This window comes from Emys orbicularis, chromosome 13, assembly GCF_028017835.1.
Source record: "Emys orbicularis isolate rEmyOrb1 chromosome 13, rEmyOrb1.hap1, whole genome shotgun sequence".
NCBI classification, from domain to species: domain Eukaryota; kingdom Metazoa; phylum Chordata; order Testudines; family Emydidae; genus Emys; species Emys orbicularis.
The window spans coordinates 31,973,721-31,993,644 of record NC_088695.1 but is presented as its reverse complement, the minus strand read 5'-3'; positions in this window follow the sequence as shown (position 1 = coordinate 31,993,644).

Below are 19,924 nucleotides of genomic sequence, written 5' to 3'. Positions count from 1 at the left end.
TGGCCCTTTGGGACTGGGAAACCTGAATATTGTGATTTTGGGGATGTAAGGGACCATCTATCACAAAGGCAAGCCCTGGGGGGCAAGATGGATTGGAATACCCAAGGGGACTGTCTGACTCCATGATAAGGCTTTTATACTGGTTGAGGAGTTTATACTTGATAATTGGTTGGTGAAATTTAAGTATAGAACTCCCCACCAGTTTGAGCTTTGTGCCAGGCTTCTTAACAGTGTGTCCTGAGGTTGGCACTCTCACGTGTGAGCCATTGCAGGACAGCATGACAGTAGCTTGTGATTTTGGGTGCCCAAATTTTTTTGATGCCCAGCTTGAAATACCTTAGAGGTGCTTGATTCTTCCAAAGGGCGAGCGTTCGGCACTTTTGGAAAATCAGGCCCCTTTTGAAGGAGAGCTAGCCAAAAAACTGGAATTTCCATCTCACAAACTTTCATAATGTTGTTTAGTCCTGAATCAGAGACACACAAGAAAAATCAAAATCTTGGAATTTTGCTTTGCAACAAATTCTAACATATTCCATTTACCTTAGTGAAATATTTCATTTTTACTTTGTTTCAACTTTTGTATTATATTAACATTTAGAATATATGTCAAAACATTTTGACTTTTATATTGTAATCAGGGCCGGTGCTACCATTAAGGCAAACTAGGCGGTTGCCTAGGGCGCCAAGATTTGGGGGTGCCAAAAAGCGGTGCCCCCAATTTTTTTTTACAGCGTTCCTATGCCCCCTCCCCGAGCACGCGGTCGCCACTCCACTTCTCCCGCCTCCCAGGCTTGCAGCGCCAATCAGCTGTTTGGCACCGCAAGCCTGGGAGGGGAGGAGAATTAGAGCGGGGGCAGCATGCTCAGGGAGGAGGCGGAGCAGAGATGAGCTGGGGTGGGGAGCTGCCGCACGGCTCCCCAGGGGAGAGCTGCCGCGGGGGGGTCGCGGAGCTGCTGCAGGGCTGGGGGGGGCAGGGGGCACAAGGTGGAAGTTTCGCCTAGGGCGTGAAACTTCCTTGCACCGGCCCTGATTGTAATATAATGTTCAAACGAAATAACGTTAAAATGAAACTTTGATAACTTCCCATAACATTAATTGCTATGTTCCTGAAAAACATTTAGATTTCATTGAAACAGCATGTTCTGACAAAACTGTTCCATCAGAAAATTTTCAACCCTCTCTACTTTCTAGATGTTCAATTTGAAACACCTTAAAACAGACGTACCTAAAATTATTAGTCATTTCTGAAAAATCTAGGCCATTCATATGCACAGCCTTATGGCACCCAAGAGGGCACTGTCTTGTGTGTCAAACTTTACTCCTTCATTAATCCTGTCCGAATATTAAAAGCTACTGTACAATGCAAAGAAGGAAGAATCTTTGTGGAAGTCTCTATGTGATTTGAAAACAAATTGAACAAGATTTCTCTCAAGGACAAGACTGGTTAGCCTACAACTTCACTTATTACAAATAAGATAATGAGGCTGCAGCAAAAGTTCTGTCTTTTTCATACACATCATCCAATCTATGAAGAAAATGAGGCATTTAATGCATCTCCAGGGTATCTGTGAGAGATGAATGCTGACAGCATGGAGAGGGCATAGAATTTGATAGGTCACTTGATTTCTTTGGTTGCCAAAAAATATGCTAATTACAAAGGGTCCACAAAGTCAGACTAAGATGTAGCTCTATGAAGATATTCTCAATTTATTGACACATGTTGGCAGCTACTCCTGCTTCACTGAGGAATGCTATACAAAAATTAAAAATGGGAAATAGATGTATCTGCTCAATTATTTTTCCAGTGAGCGTAGCGCTTGGGGAAGCTGCTACATTGCAAGCCCTGGAGACAGAACCGTTACAGCACAAGCAGCAGCAAGCTTCACCAGAGCACTCCCCAAAGTGCCTCAACCCTATCCTGGGACAACCAACTCAAAGGCTGACCGGGAAGCTCTGTCTTCATGGCCCCATTCAGTCCCTGGCCTCTCTTCTAAGGCCTCATCTCCACTTGCCAAGACAGCTATGCTGGTATAGCTCTACAGCCAATCCTGCTAGTGGAGGGGTTCTTTTGCCATTATAGACTATACTAGTCCCCAAATGAAATAAGCCATCCTGGCTTTTGCTATATAACTGTATCTACACTGGGGCGTTTGCTGGCACAGCTACATTGGTTAGGGATGTGATTTTATTTTTTCACCCTCCTACCAGACATACTTGTGCCATAAAGCTTTTAAGTGTACACCAGGCCTCAGACTGGGGACAGGGATTCCAATTCATGCCCATTGTGGTGGTAGGTTTTAATGATGAGGATCCCTGTCTACTAGGAACTGGACCAAGACCAACTCATTTCACAGAAAATACCAAAGGGCAACAAATTTTGGTCATTCCTGATCTGGGCTGGATTCAGATCTGTGCCCTGTCTGCATATGGAGCCCTTCACAATGACTATTCAGTTACAAAGTAAAAACAGTTGCAGAGATACATGAGGGGCTTAAAATCCCTGACCCACTCACCAGTGTTTGTGTAAACACCTGTGTTCAGCTCAGGAGTGGGGGCTAGTGAGGGCATGGTGCAATCTGAGAAGGTGCCTCTGTCCCTGGATTACTTTCACTTCTCCAGGAACCTGAGGTGGAGGTGGGGGTGGAAGCTAGTTGATCAGGCATCAGAACAATGGGATTCCCCTTAGGTGGCATTCTTCTTAAAAATAGGTCAGCCACATTTTACATCATAGCTCATAGTTAATTGGTGCTGGGCTCCAATTAGCTCATAGCAGATACATCCTTTCTCTCAAGCTCTCCTACCAGAGCAGCTCCACCATTGGCAACGATGGTGGGAATGCTGGTGAAGACAAGAGACTGGTGGAAACTGTAATTTTAATTCACTCTTATCTAGACTTGCTCTGAGCAGGGTAAAATGGCAATGGTAATAACACCAGTGCTTTGCCTACACTATGGGTCAAATTCTCTGCTGGTGTAAATACATGAAACGCCAATGAGTTGCCAGAGCTGTGCCCATTTACAGCAGCAGAGAATTTGGCCCTAGTGTTATGATCAGTAGGCCAGCATCAGTAGGAGGCTTTAGAAAAGAGCTCAGTGTAGACACAGCCAGTGTCCAGCCTTAGAGAGAGCATGGGCTGTGCATGCTGAAACAGTCAACAAGGTGTGACTATTACATCAGTAATTACTCTTCACTGTTAACTACCCAGATTTTTACTTGTCCCATAAGAGGTCTCTCCCCTGAAGTTCTTATAATCTAATGACTCTTCCTTATTCAGAGGAGAAGAACAGCAAACATCTACTTTCAATGTAGAATTAAGGCAATAAAGAAAGAACAAATATAAATCTCCACAAGAGAGCACAGCATGTTACTCTCTGATAGCCATTTTGAATTGACTGGGAGAGGAACGATTGCATGCAGTGGTTGGAGCACTGGCCTAGGAGGTGGAAAATCAGGGATCAATTCCCTGTGCTGCCAGGACCCCCTGTGTGACCTTGGGCAAGACACATGGCCTCTCTGGTTCCGCTCCCCATCTGTAGAAATGGGGGTCCCAAAGAGGAGACAGGCACTACTGGGATAAAACGGCCCATTGAATTGTCATGAAATTACACCCCCAGGACCGAGTCCATCAGGAGATACACAGATGTTCCCCTATTGCAAATCAGCAGCAGAGGAGACTGAAATCTCCATTGCATTTCATGGACTCTGCCATGGACAATTTCACGTATGCGGCTTTGTGGTGCCCCCTTTCTTAGTGCCCAATAGTCAGCTGAGAACCTGCAGTGTGTGTGATCTGTGCAAGAAATAATAAGCAAATATTGCTGCTCAGATCATTGTGCCAAGTTTCTCCAGTGGATCTTTACTACAATCCAAGGATTCAGACCTGCATTTTCTTTGAAGCAAAGAGATGTAGCAGTTCCTTCCAAATCAATCTGGACATCAAGTCATCTCTCTTCAATGCTCCTTTCTGTTGGTAAACAAACATCAAGGTGATGTCTTTACATGTTTGCTGAAAGTTCAGTGACTCTCCTCTAGGGCGCTTCCCCCCTTGGGTAGTACAATAAGCTAAAATAGCATGAAAAGAGATTAGATAACCCTCTGGGTTTATCTCTTAGGAATTAGAAGAAATAACAAAGGGATGGAAGATTAAAAACAGGTGATCCTGTCATCGCATTACATGTCAAAAACTCATCATTTTTCATGACAAAGCAGCACTAACCAGCAAGCTTCTTATCACAGCTGTCTAAAAATGAATAATCCGAGCTCTGCCACACATGGGATTGTAAGAATTATTGTGACCAAATGTTTACACATTTTGTCTTATTATGAGAAGATCCCAGAGAAGCAGGGCCGATAAGGCATCCCTCGCTCAGGATGTATCTTCCATATGGAGGTGGACTGGCTGGTGTAGGTACATGCCCCTCTCAGAAGTATGAACATGAGAAAAACAAGGATTGTGTTTTTAAACCCAATCTCTTCACTAAGGGGAAAAGGGCCAGGCACGAGGGATAGGCAGCTGGTCTGTCTCTGTACCCATTCTGTGATCTTTAAAGTCTTTCTCTGAGGCCTGTCACCACAGTTGATTTCAATCAGTAAGACAGCAGCATTCAAATGACAGAAGTGCAAGATTGTTCAGAAATATCTTTAAATGCATTAAAAGTTTGTGATCACTCAGATACTACGGTGATGGGGTTCAGATCTGGGGAACAGCTGGATTAGATGAAGAGGAAGATTCTACCAATCCATGATTCTTCCCAGGGGTACTAGCAAGCATACCCTACCACATTGTACAGTGTAGAACTCGCTCCAATCAGTTTAATATACTTAGACATAGATTTTGATCAGAAAATGTTGGTTCAAAAAATAAATTTGATGATTTTATTTCTGAATCTCAACTTCTACTGTCCCACCAGCAATTAGTATAAGAGTAGTAGTTGCTAGTTTTAATTTCCTGCTACTGCAAACATTTAACTTGATAAAAACAGAAAAGATACTTATGTTTGTTTCTATCTGTCAAAATTCAGAGAGATGCACGGACTTGTTCCAAGCCTGGCTATAAAGGCTTATGACTTGTGTACAGAATGTAACACACTCTAAATACCTTCAGCTTAGGGTTCTGGCAGAAGAGGCCAAGTTCAAGGTTCCTGAATTATAACAATAGTCTAAATTCTGTGCTTTCAAGCCCTGCCAATTGTCCAATACCTGTGAACTGAAGTCCTTACCTCCACTCACACTGAGTGGATTCTTCCGCTCTACTCTGCTCTGGTTAGGCCTCAGCTGGAGTATTGTGTCCAGTTCTGGGCACCGCATTTCAAGAAAGATGTGGAGAAATTGGAGAAGGTCCAGAGAAGAGCAACAAGAATGATTAAAGGTCTTGAGAACATGACCTATGAAGGAGGGCTGAAAGAATTGGGTTTGTTTAGTTTGGAAAAGAGAAGACTGAGAGGGGACATGATAGCAGTTTTCAGGTATCTAAAAGGGTGTCATAAGGAGGAGGGAGAAAACTTGTTCACCTTAGCCTCTGAGGATAGAACAAGAAGCAATGGGCTTAAACTGCAGCAAGGGAGGTCTAGGTTGGACATTAGGAAAAAGTTCCTAACTGTCAGGGTGGTTAAACACTGGAATAAATTGCCTAGGGAGGTTGTGGAATCTCCATCTCTGGAGATATTTAAGAGTAGGTTAGATAAATGTCTATCAGGGATGGTCTAGACAGTATTTGGTCCTGCCATGCGGGCAGGGGACTGGACTCGATGACCTCTCGAGGTCCCTTCCAGTCCTAGAATCTATGAATCTATGAATAAGTGGGAACGTGCAGGATGAAAGCCAGGGCAGAATCTGGCCCAATATCTTTGCTCACTTGCCTATTCAGTGTGTGTTTAACTCTTCTGCTCTTCCCTTCTCTAGGATGAGATATCTGATAACCTGAATTCAGGACACACTTCAGGCAGGTGTAAAATCGCAGGGAGCAGGGTGCATTTGTACAGGAGTCTGTATTTGATCCATGACATGACTACAGTCTGAGACTGCAGTCAGGTATTACAGTAACTTCTAAAAGTTATTCTAATTTCACCACGAGTGAGCTGGTCAGTTCTGTGCTTTACATTGTTTTCTTAGCCATTTCCTTATGGAGTATTCTTAATGGGACAGGAGCTGAATCGGGAAGGCCACCTGTTGAAGTTGGAAATGGGTTGAAAATCAAATTCCACCCACCCCAGCAGAGGTGTGAGGGATCCTCCCCAGAAAATTCCCTTGACTGCACTTCATTTTTTTAATATCACACACAAAGATACCTTGAGTGTGCTGCTTTGCCTTTGTGGGAATATTATCTCTACAATGGAGCTGGAGGTATAATTGCCAGCTTTGGTAGACACACTTGTTTCGATCAAGGTAGCACATGGAAAACAGTAGTGTGGCCGCAGTGGCCCGCTAGCCACCCGAGTACATACCAAGGGTCTCAGATGGGATTGTACTCAGGCAGCTGGCCCAGACCCCCACCCACACCACTGCAGCCAGGCTGCTATTTTTAGGATGGTAACTCACTCTAATTAAATATTTTCTGTCTGCCCAAATCTGTGGTCTTATGGTACAATTTTTGCCTTTTAATAAATCTCTCCAGTTCATCTTCATTTATCAATGGATTTATTTTCTGTAGTCTAGCCACGTTAAAATAGGCCACACACACACACACACACACACACCTCTGCACCACCAGTACCAACAAATGACAGAGGAAGTCCTGGTCCAAGGAAGTGCCTCTGGCTTCCAAGCACCAACCTATTTCCATCGCTATGGCTCATGAACAGAGCAGTGTAGTCTAGTGATCTAAGAGCCAGGAATTCTTAGGGTACGTCTACACTGCAAAAATAAAACCCACAGCAGCGAGTCTTAGAGCCCGAGCTCCTGGCCAAGTGACTCAAGCTCTACGAGTCTGAGTCCGTAGACCCAAGCTCTGAGACTCCCTGCTACAGGTTTTTTGCCATGTAGACATACCCTTACATTATAATCCCCAGCTTTGAGCCCATCCCTCTGGTTCTGAGAGTGTCAAGTGGCCTGCCTCAGTTCTTACATAGCCACTTCATGGAACTTTGACAAAGTTTAACTAGCTCATGTTTAGTAAGTGCCAGGTATTTGATGTAAGCTCATTTTTAAACAGAAATAGCTTGTCGCTTTTTAAAAATAGCTACGACAAATGTCTAAGTATTTGCATTTTTTTTTAAATGAGCTAATACTTGGCACTTAGTTTAGTAAAAACAACTAAACTAAATAAATGTCAACTTATTAGCTCATTTTTTAAAAAGAGTCATTTTTCTTATTTAATTTATTTTTGGAGTATCTTCAGGCAATGGAATTTTTCTCTTGATTACAGCTGTGGTGATCCCATCAACTAGCTGATATTAAAGAGGAAGACTAGAAGGTTGCGGTGAACACTAATTCTGGGATAAACATGGGAACAACTTTCAATATATAGATACCCACCTTTGTGTCAGTGCCATATGGTACAGAAATACCTAGGCTCCAATTCTCCATTGCAAGTGGAGTGTGAATGCTAGTGTGTTACACTCACTTTGCATTGTGTAAATGACTGCACAAGATACAAGGCAACAATGAATAGGTCCCTAGCTTGTGGTAATGGGTGGCAGAAGCTTCCCATTGCACTAATCACCAGGAGACATCTTTCTGCTATGAGAGGAGCTCACAATGGCATAGGTTACGTTTTACAATAATGATATAAATTAGTAGGCAATTCCATGAGCATATCACTAACTGAAGTGGCGGATATTGTAAGGGCCCATTCCAGCTCCCATTGACTTGTATAGGAGCGGAGGGGGGACAGATGGAAAGTCACGTTATCTCTGCTGCAGGAGGAAAAGGAGGGCCCACAGTCTGTATCAGGGAATGTGGTTGTCCAATTGCTACTGTGCTGCAGGGTGTTTTCCACTGCGTTGTGCCTTCCCTGCAATGCAGAGTGAAGTTTTCAAGGACACTGAATGAGAAGCATCTTTCACTCACCTGTTGCTGTTGCTTGATGTCAGGGAGTGGGCAGCACAGATGTTAATTCTCTTTGGTCTTTTCTTTCCTTTCTTCTACTATGTGTCTTAAGCAGCTCCCATGTTCCACACTCTGGCTCCTTGATACTGGCAGCTTGGGTCGCTCTGCTTTGAGCTTTCACGAAATCCTCATTAGCTGAAATGAAGTGGTGAGTTGGCAGGACCTTTACAGTGTCACAAGCTTCTGGGACAACATTGGAGCCTGAAGATTTTAAACTCGTATGGTTTTATCCAGATAATCTGGGTGGTGTTTTAAACTGGACAGTCTTCTAACTCAGTAGTTCTCAACTAGGGGTGCACGTGCTCCTGGGAGTACTCAGAGTTCTTCCATTGGGTACATCAACTCATCTAGATATTTGCCTAGTTTTACAACAGGCGACATAAAAAGCACTAGCCAAGTCAGTACAAACTAAAATTTCATACAGACCATGACTTGTTTATACTGCTCTGGATACTATGCACTGAAATGCAAGTATAATATTTATATTCCCATTGATTTTAGAATTACAATATAAGCAATTTGTCAGTAATATTTGTGTGCAGTGACGCTCTTGTATTTTTATGTCTGATTTTGTAAGCAAGTCGTTTTTAAGTGAGGTGAAACTTGGCGGTACGCAAGACAAATCAGCCTCCTGAAAGGGGTACCTTAGTCTGGAAAGGTTGAGAGCCACTGTTCTAACTAGATGTTTAGGGGTTTCTTCCCACCATAACAGGGTAGATGGAAGATGTCAGGGAGAGGAGCATGGCTTAAATGTAGGCCTAATAATCATGCATTCCCAGGCTCTAATCCAGGTGTTGACAGAGTGGCCATGGGTAGCAGGTCACTTCTTTTCCCTACCTCAGTTTCCCTGTTTGTAAAATGGAGAGTGTTGCCATGGGACTGGAAAGATTCCATATTATTTTTTAGAAATCCACTCAAATCACCCGTCAGTTGTTACTTGCCTCCCTACAGGCTACAGCTCCTCTCAATGCAGGGTTGGCTGGAAGCATTGTGTTAGCACCCAGCCCATCCTAAGTGCTGCTGTTTGCCTGTTACCAGGCTCTGGGTAGCACTGATTCAGGTGCTGTGAAGGACATAGGGCTGATCTAGGGTAATGTATCATACTGTATGTGAGCCGGTTATTGCAGTAATTACTGTATGGCTACATTGGGTTATTGGAAAGTTTGCTGTATGTGGGGGTTGATTTAGCTTAATAGCAGGACTATTATGAAACAAACTAGAAAGCAATAAAATGGATCCAGAGAAGCAACCTCCCAGTAAACACAGCAGGGGTCATTAAGACAGGATGCCTGAACTATTAGCTGGGAAGATGCTACTTCTAGACACAGCCAAGTTACAGGATGTGCTTTGCCAGTGCTGGGAATAAACAGCTCAAAAGCACCAGACACAGGTAAAAAGCCTCCCTGAGCAGAGGCAGGCAGTCGTCAGGGAGTTGTTTGTGGGGAACAGACTGACACAATCCCCCGATTGGGGTTGGAAGGAGTTTGACCTTCCAGGGAGATGGCTTCACTCCTGTTGCGGTGATTAATCAATACTTTGGTTTCAAAAAGTATGCCTGGGCACCATATTCGCCACGGAGCATGGGCTCCCAAAGGGGAGACTTGCAGGTGCTGAACCCAGGCAGGCCTGCTGGGTAAGCAAGGTTGAATCAGAGATTGTTATAGCCAGGACCCTGTGTAAAGGTGGGAGAATCATGGGATTGTCCCCCAAGAAAGATGGAGGTATGAGACTGCAGGTGTGGTCAGCAGAGCAGCTGGCTTGTAACCCTAACAACACACACACAGTCATTAATCACACTGCTCTTCCAATGTGCCTCAATCCTGACCAGGGAGGGACATTCAAAGCCCACAGGCTGTTTGGGCCCTGACTTCTCGGTTGAGACTTCCAGCAAGGGGGGCCACTTATAAGGTTCTGGTTATTAAATTATTACTGCAAGCAGTAAATCACAGAGGACATTTATTGCTGCTGACTTCCTGTTCTTGTGTTTACAATCTGCAAACTGTCCTGTTACTTGACGGTCAGTTCTTGAAACTGGAAATCTAAGGTCTTTGCTCTCCCATACGTAGCAACAAGCAGCTTGTAAGTGCAACCTAGTTATCCACGGACAGTCTGTCACAACACTCCGCAATTCCCTAGCCAGCTTCCACGGCTCCTTTACTGCAGCAGCAAAAATGCTAGTAAAGCCATGCTTCTAAGGTAAACATTTAGATTTCTACAACCTCATAGGAGCAGTACAAGCAGCTTGTCCATGAAACATTTATACAGCAATTAAGAAGGAAGCGAGATTACAATGAATTACCTTTCATTAAAATGAATAACTTAGTTATCTACACTGGATATTTTATTTCCCTGCAAGAATCAAAGCCTAGAGAGAACCACCGAAATCTTTAAACGCTGAGCAGAGCTGGCTGAAAGGTTTTGACCAACACATTTTCCTGTTATAAAATGCAATTGCATCAAAATCACCATTTTCTGCAGGAAAATATTGACTTCAATGCCACTTTTTATTTTTCTCAGAGAAAAATTAAAAAAAAACCCTTTCAAAATGAATTTTTTAAATGAAAAATTTTGAATCAACATTTCTGGAGTGAAAACGGGGAGGGGGGAGAGAAGAATTACAACAATGGAAAACTAAAATGTTTTCGTTTCCAAAAAACAAAATGGCATTAAGTATAAACAAAACAAATGTCACAAGTAATTGATTGCTTGCCTTTTTCCATATACAGTACATAGATATTTGCCCCCTTATCTCATAGTGCATATGCACAGTGTTTAATTACAAAATGACATTCTTCCAGAAGACTCCTCCTCATTCAGTGCTTAGATTGGATGCACAAAGGGCAGAATTAAGGGTACATGGGCAATAAATTTGCTTTTCCTAACTTTTGAGTGCTTGACTTTGCTACCTATATAAAGTCTGTCTTATTATTTTATTTGTCTTACTGTAATGCCTAGGAGCCCCAGTCATGGACCAGATCCCCATTGTGCTAGGAGCTGTACAAACAGAACAAAAAGACAGTCTCTGCCCCCAAGAGCTTACAATGCTATTTGGCAGCCCAATCCTCCAGGTATGTGCTACATGAGTGCAAAGCTGTCTAGTGGTGTTAGACTAGAGAATTCCTGGGTTCTAATCCTGATTCTGCTGCTGATTTACTGTGTGACTTTGGGCAAGTCGCTTCCCTTCTCTGTGCCTCGGTTTCCCCACAAGTAAAATTGGGATAATACCTCTTCACTCAAGGGAGCTGTAAGTTCGGAACACATTTTGACGCCCATCAGTGAAAAGAGACAATTTGGTTAACGACACTTATGTGCACAGCAGACTCACGTTCTAGTTAGAGATTAAGGGTAAATTGGTCACAATGATTCATTGAAGCAAAACCTAGTGGACAGAGCACTGGACTGGGACGAAGGAGAACTGGGTTCCATTCCAGATCTGCCACTGGCCTGCTGAGTGACCATGGGCAGGTCATTTTCCTTCCCTGTGCCTCAGCTTCCCCAGCAGTACAATGGGAATAATGATCTCAAACTTCTTCGTAAAGCACTTTGAGCGCTACCGATGAAAAACCACAAGATAAGAGCTAGGGATTAATAATTAATATTACTGAATGACCTCATGCCCCCTTTTGATTTGGGGTTATTGGTGTTTGATTTTTAGTGTTTGCCACTAGACGCTCTAAGTGACAGCTCAACCAACATGCAAGTAAAACCCAAAAGCCTGTCCAGCACTGTAAAAAAGACAGGGTTAATAATCATGAGAACCCCCACAACTGCCAACTCAGCCATCACTTTAGAAGGCACAGAAATCCAAGAGGGGCGTCAATGCAAGCGACTGAGGGTGTCCAGATGGAAATAATGTCACAAATTGGCAAGGCGACATCTGCATTCACCAGCATAAACAAACAAACATTCGTCATCGAAAATCTACAATTTAAAGGTTAAACCCTGAAGCTTCATCTCAAACGTTGCTTCCATTTAACAGCTAGAATTGAAAGCTGGAAATCCCCTCCCCCCCCCCCCAAGTTAGACAGTTGTCTAAAAGCCTTCAAAGGCAAATGCCTCAGGAAAACACTAAGTATTATATTGAATTAATTTATAACAAATGCCGGAGATTGGGCAGAGTTCAACAGCACCTTAGCTCTAAAGTTAGCCAGAAAGCAGGTGGTAATAGCTGTACGGTGACCAGACAGCAAGTGTGAAAAATCGGGACAGGGGTAGGGGGGTAATAGGAGTCTATATAAGAAAAAACCCCAAATATCGGGACTGTCCCTATAAAATCGGAACATCTGGTCACCCTAAATAGCTGGGACATGACATGGGTTAAGAATGAAGCCAGCGTATCTCCCATGACAGGTGTGCCACTGGGCAGCTATGGGAACATGCAAAAGAGCCCGCTGCAAAAAGAGTGCTAGAAAGGGAAAGTTATGGGACTTAACAACAAAGGATGTGCAAAGAGTGGAGCCCTGTTCCAGCCCTAAATGATGGTTGATGCATGAGAAGGATTCGGACTAGGCTGTTTCACAAAAAGCAGTTTCCCCAGTTCACCGTAGTAATTTCATTATAGTCATGGTGACAGATTGTGATGTCAAATTCCCACTGAGAAAGCTGCTGCATGAGGAAGACGTAAACTTTGATGTAATCCATGTAGCCTCCTTAATAATCACAAATTTCAGCACAACAAATATTCAGAACTGCATTCCACGGGCTTTGTGATGTTTAGTTCTTTAGATTTTTTTGTTTAAGCTGAAGCTCTTTATTAAAATGAGTTCCTGATTCCTGTGCAGTCAGACTTGGGCTTCACACTGAACTGTATTTCTCAGCCTGGTCATAGGAGCATTCTGTGGATGTACTCGAAAGAGCATCACACTACAAAACTGGCGCCCCCGGGGGCTTGTGTGTTTGTCTCTTAAGGACTCCAGAGCACACTTACTCAGTTTACAAGTAACAAGCTTTTCTAACCACCAGCCCTTCAGTCTCTATGGCACCCAAGGTGTATGCTTTCTTGGTGCTGTATCATAAGCCCATAAAGGTCTAAGATAAAGGTATACCTCTAATGAACCTTAACTCCACTCAAGTACATCTCCAATGGGACAGAGTTAATGATGGTGAGACAATAAACCAGCCTGACTTTTAGATCCCAAGCTGAGTTTGCAGGGTTGGGAATTAGAATTTTTTTGTGGGGGTAAACTGAGCGAAAGGGTATCGAGAAATGGTTAAAAACAATAAGCACAGTGCCTCAGCAGAACAGGAGCACACTGTGATTTCGGTGCGCTGCTGACTTCCATTCACTGAAGCTCATTCATCCCAAATGGCATTGAAAATCTGTAAAGAATAACCGTAAAGCTTGATATTTATACTCTGAATGACATGTCAGTGTTAATGGATGTGAATACGGGGGGAGGGGCGTTAAGTTCCTTTCATGGTCCTGTAAAAGATGAGGCAGATTATACCGAAAGTAGGGAAGAGCAAACATCGCCAAGGTTCATTTTCTTCCCTCTACCACCTAGGTATCCAACAATGGCTTAATTATCATCTTCGTTCTTTGGTTCATGTCTCAGAGTTGTGCAAATCTCCAAGAGCTGGGTTTTGTTTAATGCAGAACCATTTAGAAAAATGCTTCCTGCTCTTCGCTTTCTATCATGCAATGCCACTTTGCAATAGCTGATGAATACTGAATCTCACTGGGAGTGCATAACCCAGCCACCCACACCTAGTCTGTTTAGCACAAACTATGGTATATTTTTCCCTCTGCCAGATTGCTCCTGCCAAAGCCCCATACTTAGAGGAAATAACACTACTATTCTGGATGCAGAACATATTAAAGAGGAACGTTCTGTTCTAGGTGTAGCCTTCCTTCTAAGCAGTCTCTTCCCTAATGCTGGCAATATTCCCTACTCCCCCACTGATTCTTGCACATGTAGGGGGAAGTTTCCCATACTCGCCATTCTAGCACATCCATCCTCAGGCTACACAGCCCTCTACTGCTGGCATAGCATCCTTTGCTGATGCAGCCCTATGGCACAGTCATGGTGATGCAGGCACTATCTATTCTGGCATAACTATCTCAAGGGTAGCAGCATGTACAGTGGGTAGCGCATAGCGCTGGTAATCAGCAGACCTGGGCTCTATTCCCAATTCTGCTTTTGGTCTATTATGAAAATGGATAAGTCACTTATCTTCTCTGTGCCTCAGTTTCCTCCCCAGATGCACAACAGGCATAACTGTCCTGGCAGGAGTCACCAGCTGGTGCTGTTACATAGTGGTGCACTAGTTTTTTCTTAACATCTTAGCACTGTTCAGTCTTTGGAAAAAATGTAGCATTGTCATTAGCTTTGTGATCCAGTTTCTTTTGGGGGAAAAGTTGTAGCAAGCAGCAGGAGATGTTGCTTTCTAACTAGAGTCAGTTCTTGGAGCAGAGTTGCTTCCTGAGAACGAGGCCCTGGTGTTTTGGCTGAGATTCCTGAAAGAGGAGGTTGCCTGGGTGCTGTTGGCCCCTCTGTTCCAGGCCTGGTGTATAGTGGGTATTTTCTTAACACTGACTCAGTATCACCGATTTGTCTCTCAACCGGAAACTGACCAGCAAATCCCTGAAATATTCTGTGCTTAGCAGAGGGGCAACAATACTTGCACACCTTCATAAAGTGCCTTGTGCTGCTTAGAGAAAAAGGGCTAAGAAATAGTTGTATTATTATTATCCCAAATTCTCCATCCTCAGGGCTGCCACAACCTCCTTCTTTTTCCCTTGTTCTGTTTATCATCCTGTTTTTGATCTGATGGCCTGCAGGGAGGTGGGAGGATTTCTTAAACCCAGAACTTTAAGACAGAATCACTAAGTATGGATTCATTTTTTACTAGACTTGTCTTTTAACACTACACAGCAGTGAGGTTGCTCACACAACAAAGATAAAAAACAAAATCCAAAAAACACAAATGCTTTGAAACAAACCCTAAAAGGTACCAGTGTGCTGACCTCTTTAGCTTAAAACTAAACAGTCTTCAACTCCGACCCCTAAACAAGGAAAGATTGTAGAACAATTTTGTGTAGACAAAAAGATGAAATGAACAAAGCAGACATGAAGGTTACCCCGGTAGCAGAAAAGCATGGCCAGTAATATTAGCGATGTCTACACTGATTCAAATTGCCTAAGATTCATTAGTCTTTGTATAGCTCATGTTGTTGCTGAGCAATTTCTATTCCACATGATGATTCTCTGAGTGAAAAAGCACTCTCTTGTGGACTTAAGTGAATTCAGCCTTGGTGAGAGAAGCCTGTATTGGCCTCTGAAATTTTCCATTTATCCAATCAGTGCCTGCCACACACTGCCCTGCTGATTTGCCAGAACCACAGTTCTCTCTGATCAAATCAGCCCTATGCCTCTGTTTAGACTACCAGTGACTGGGTCAATTAGTTTGAAATACGGTGATTTTGTATCACTGACAGCTGTTCCCTGGGAGCTGGACTGAGATCCACCAACTCATTTCACTCAGGCCGTAAGGCTCAAATCTTCAACAGCATTTCCGTATTGATTTCAATGGGAGACAGGCACCTACACACCATTAAGGATCTCAGCCCAGATCTACATAGGGACCTATGCAGTGCTGTGATGAGCATCACGGCACCTAGACAATCACAGGAACACACTGTGATCCAGAAAACCTCCATTAGGCACCTGCACTCCCCCTACAATGAATGGGGCAAGATAGGTGCCTTAGAATGGGCTCCACAAAACCCAGCACACTAGGTGGTGAATCACTTAAACTAGCCAATGGGAGATGCTGCTGAGAGGGGGGTGTGCTAAGTGCTCTAACTATGAGCTATTCTGATATCCCACAGGCTTGGCCCCTCCATGAAGGGGATGCTGTGGGGCAAAACCTGAGCTCTGCTGCGACCCCCATGCACCAGGTAGCAATATGACAGGTTTCAGAGTAGCAGCCGTGTTAGTCTGTATCCGCAAAAAGAACAGGAGTACTTGTGGCACCTTAGAGACTAACAAATTTATTAGAGCATAAGCTTTCGTGGGCTACAACCCACTTCTTCGGATGCATATAGAGTGAAACATATATTGAGGAGATATATATACACACATACAGAGAGCATGAACAGGTGGGAGTTGTCTTACCAACTCTGAGAGGCCAATTAAGTAAGAGAAAAAAATTTTCTCTTACTTAATTGGCCTCTCAGAGTTGGTAAGACAACTCCCACCTGTTCATGCTCTCTGTATGTGTGTATATATATATCTCCTCAATATATGTTTCACTCTATATGCATCCGAAGAAGTGGGTTGTAGCCCACGAAAGCTTATGCTCTAATAAATTTGTTAGTCTCTAAGGTGCCACAAGTACTCCTGTTCTTTTTGCAGGTAGCAATGCCACTCCATTTTCCTCCCACCATCCCTTTTGTGATGGAAGGGCCATGAGGCCAAACCTGAGTGGGCAGTGGGGCAGCCAGCACTGCTCCTCCTTGCAGCTGCAATAGTATCTGAACCAGACCAGCTGGAGCTCAGGTTGGGCACCCCTCATGAATTGGACCCTAGGCATGTGCCTAGGCTGCCTATGCCTAATCTGACCCAACCAATGGCATATGTAACATGCCTATGGCTGCAGGCTCCATTGCCAGTCTCCTGAGACATTCACTGGGAGATAGTTCCTGAGAAAGTTCACTGGGATTAACATTTGCTGTGAGCTGGCAAAATCCATTGTGTGTGCACTCCAGAATGCTGGTTCACTAGAACATGGGAGGACATTCCTGTGTCATGGAGAAACCTACCAGCGTGAAACATAATAAAAATGCACCATATTTGCTATCTGGTCACCACATATTAAGCTTTCCAAATCTACTAATATTTAACCAGCCAATCTAATATCCTCCATACTGACTGCTAAGAATCCACAATATCCTGCTATCTTCAATTATGATTATTGCCTATGAACTGAAATTAGTTCACATCCCTGTTATTTTTGTATTAATGTTAATTAGACAAATGCATTGCAATTATACTGCATTTGTGCCCACTCTCGAAACAGTACAGACTGTTTTCTGTTCAGGGCTGCCAAAATTGTAATTTTAATAGACGTTGTTTTCCCAGCTACCACATGACAATAAGTCTTAATATTGATAATAAAAAAGGAAACTTCAATGCCTTATTCTCTAATGGTAAACAAGATGATCAAAGGAACTAGCAGTTTAAAACCAAACCAAATATTTACCCCTTCAGTTCCTGTTTATAAGAATATAGACGATCTCCAATTACTTGAAAGGGGGAACTGAGCAATGTGTGGTAAACTGATGTCTTGTCTTGATAAATGAGAATAATTACTGGCACTCTCTTATCTTGTTGATGAACTCCCCAGAGAGCTCCAGAATTAAATTGTCCTCTAATTGCATCACAGCTTGAGTTCCAACAAGCACCTTCGGAAATCTGCCAGAGAACTGCTTGAGTTTAGCTTCATTACTTCCCACTGAAGATGATTCAGGCCGATTGCCTTCATTCACAAAACCAATGAGCTGAAATCCATTTAAGGTGCCACTGCCTCCCGACTTTGAGCTAAAGATCTTGGAAGTCAGAGTCTGATTCCCTAAATGGAAGAAGAAAGCCCCAAAGGTGTCTTATCCTTAGTAGAATGTTGCTTCTTACAACCTAACAGTGTCTTGCTCTGAGAGGCACATCATTCAGCATCTCCTTTTAGCCCCACCTTGCATTAAACCAGCATGCTTTCCTTGCTGTTTTCTCAGCATGATCCTTCTATACTTTCTGGGGTAGTGTTTGAAGTTATAAGATTTAATTCTCCTTTTGCCTGCACCAGTGTAAATCAAGGTGAATGGAGTTACACCACTTGCAGATCATTGTAAGAGCAGAATTGGACCTCTGCCTATTATTTATTCAGTGCAACGTAAGTTTAGCAGTAAATTATAGAGCACCGAATTGTCATCTCAGTGAAAGAAGAGTGGGAAAGTATAACATTTTGGCTGTATAGTGGCATCTTCCGTTGCAGGAAGGTGTGCTTCTGTCGTGTAACTAGCACCTGGATTGGTTATAGGTGCTTTAAAAGTGTGAGAGACTCACTAGGCAGAAATAGGTGTATTCTTAATAAGATTCAGTTCCATGATAGATGGTACCTGAGTTAGGAAAGTTCTAGCGAGTGAGTACAGTGGAGGAAGGTGTACTGGCTGAATTGCAATAAGGATTGTACATTGACAAAAGGGAACTGAATTAAGGTTGCACAAGCAACCTTAACTCTGGCATTTTCTAACTATTGAGTGCTTGACATTTTTCAAAGCTTAACATACTTTTAATGTATTTTTGTCATAATTTCCTATTTTTTTAAAACAAGAAACTGGAAAAAAATAGAAATTCCATCATGTGGAATCATAGTGACCTCCAGCTTGAGTCAACAGTAGCATTCAGATCTTTAGCTTCACACCACAGACCACCACTAGAGCTAACAAAGTCACGGGTAGCAGTAGTAGATTGTTATCCTCTATGTGGACCAGTCACTATGTTATGCTTATAAGAAGCACACGGGATCTTTTTCATGGGAAAAGGCAATACGCCGCATTTATTGAAGATACAATTAGCATATGCATTCAATCACACCACACACACGTTCTGTCCCGCCAGTCAATGTTATAGTTATCAATCCAGAGTCCAGATCAATCTAATGACCAGCTAGGTTGATCGGGGTAGGTAGGAGCCAGGTTCTGTTGGTCTCAACACGATGCTCCGGGGAAGTCTTGGCAGGACGAACCCAAAGTTTCATGGCAAGGCACTCTGTTTATATAGCGATTTTCCTTCATTGGCACCAATGAGTTTTGCACTTGTTTTCTTAAATTGTTTTTCTCATCCTTTATCTTGTTCTTTCATCAAGTCCCTCAGGGAGTTATCCCATGCTGGTTTTGATCACAGCTATCTTGTCCCCATTGATAGGTGCCTGTCTCATCTTTAGAGTCGTCAATCTGCCCTCCTCTGATATTTCAATAGGGGCATGTTGCAGCCTCCTAGCACCCTTGTGTCTGTCTCCGGTGCTCCCTAGAACATCTGGTTCAGCGATGGCCTTCACACTTATCTCTGAACACCCATTCCTCATTCACACACAAAACAGAATTAATTTACACAGAACATTTTGAACAGGAACGTCAAATTGCAATGCAGAAGAAAACCATTCACGGCATTCTTTTACTTATTTTAAAATGCTAAGCCTATAACAAAGTGGTGACCCCCAAAGGTCTGTTACTACCTTGAAATCAGTCCAGACACACAGAAATTCTGGCTGATGCATCTCTACCAATGGCTGTTAGGCAATTCCTTTCTGCTATTCAAAAAGGGTGGCTGGCAGGATATGGTCAAATCATACATCAATACATTTAATACATGCTACATTAATTTAGAATGAAGGATAAAGAATAATAAGATAATAAACAAAGTACAAACAATAAATCCTACTACTACAACTGGAGGGGAAATGAGAAACACTACCAGTGGGTTTCACAGCTATTTGCTGACAGCAGAGGAATGCAGAGACTCAGGACACCTGGGTTCAATGTGAGCTTCTCGAAGGGAGTGTTAACTAGTGGTTTGAGATCCTTCTACCCCTGTACCCTATTCTGCCTCTGCCTTGCTCTGGTACTACACACACACACACACACACACACCCTGGCTCCTGCACCAGCTGCTCCTGTACAACACCCTCCATCCCCTGCCACACACACACACCGGCTGCTCCTGTACAACACCCTCCATCCCCTGCCCTCCTCGCCCTCTGCACCTGTATACTCCCACTGGTCCCCTTGGCTCCAGGGCCGGCTCTAGGTTTTTTGCCACCCCAAGCAAAAAAAATGTTGGCTGCCCCCCGTCCCAGCCCTGGGCTCCTCGCCGCACCCCCC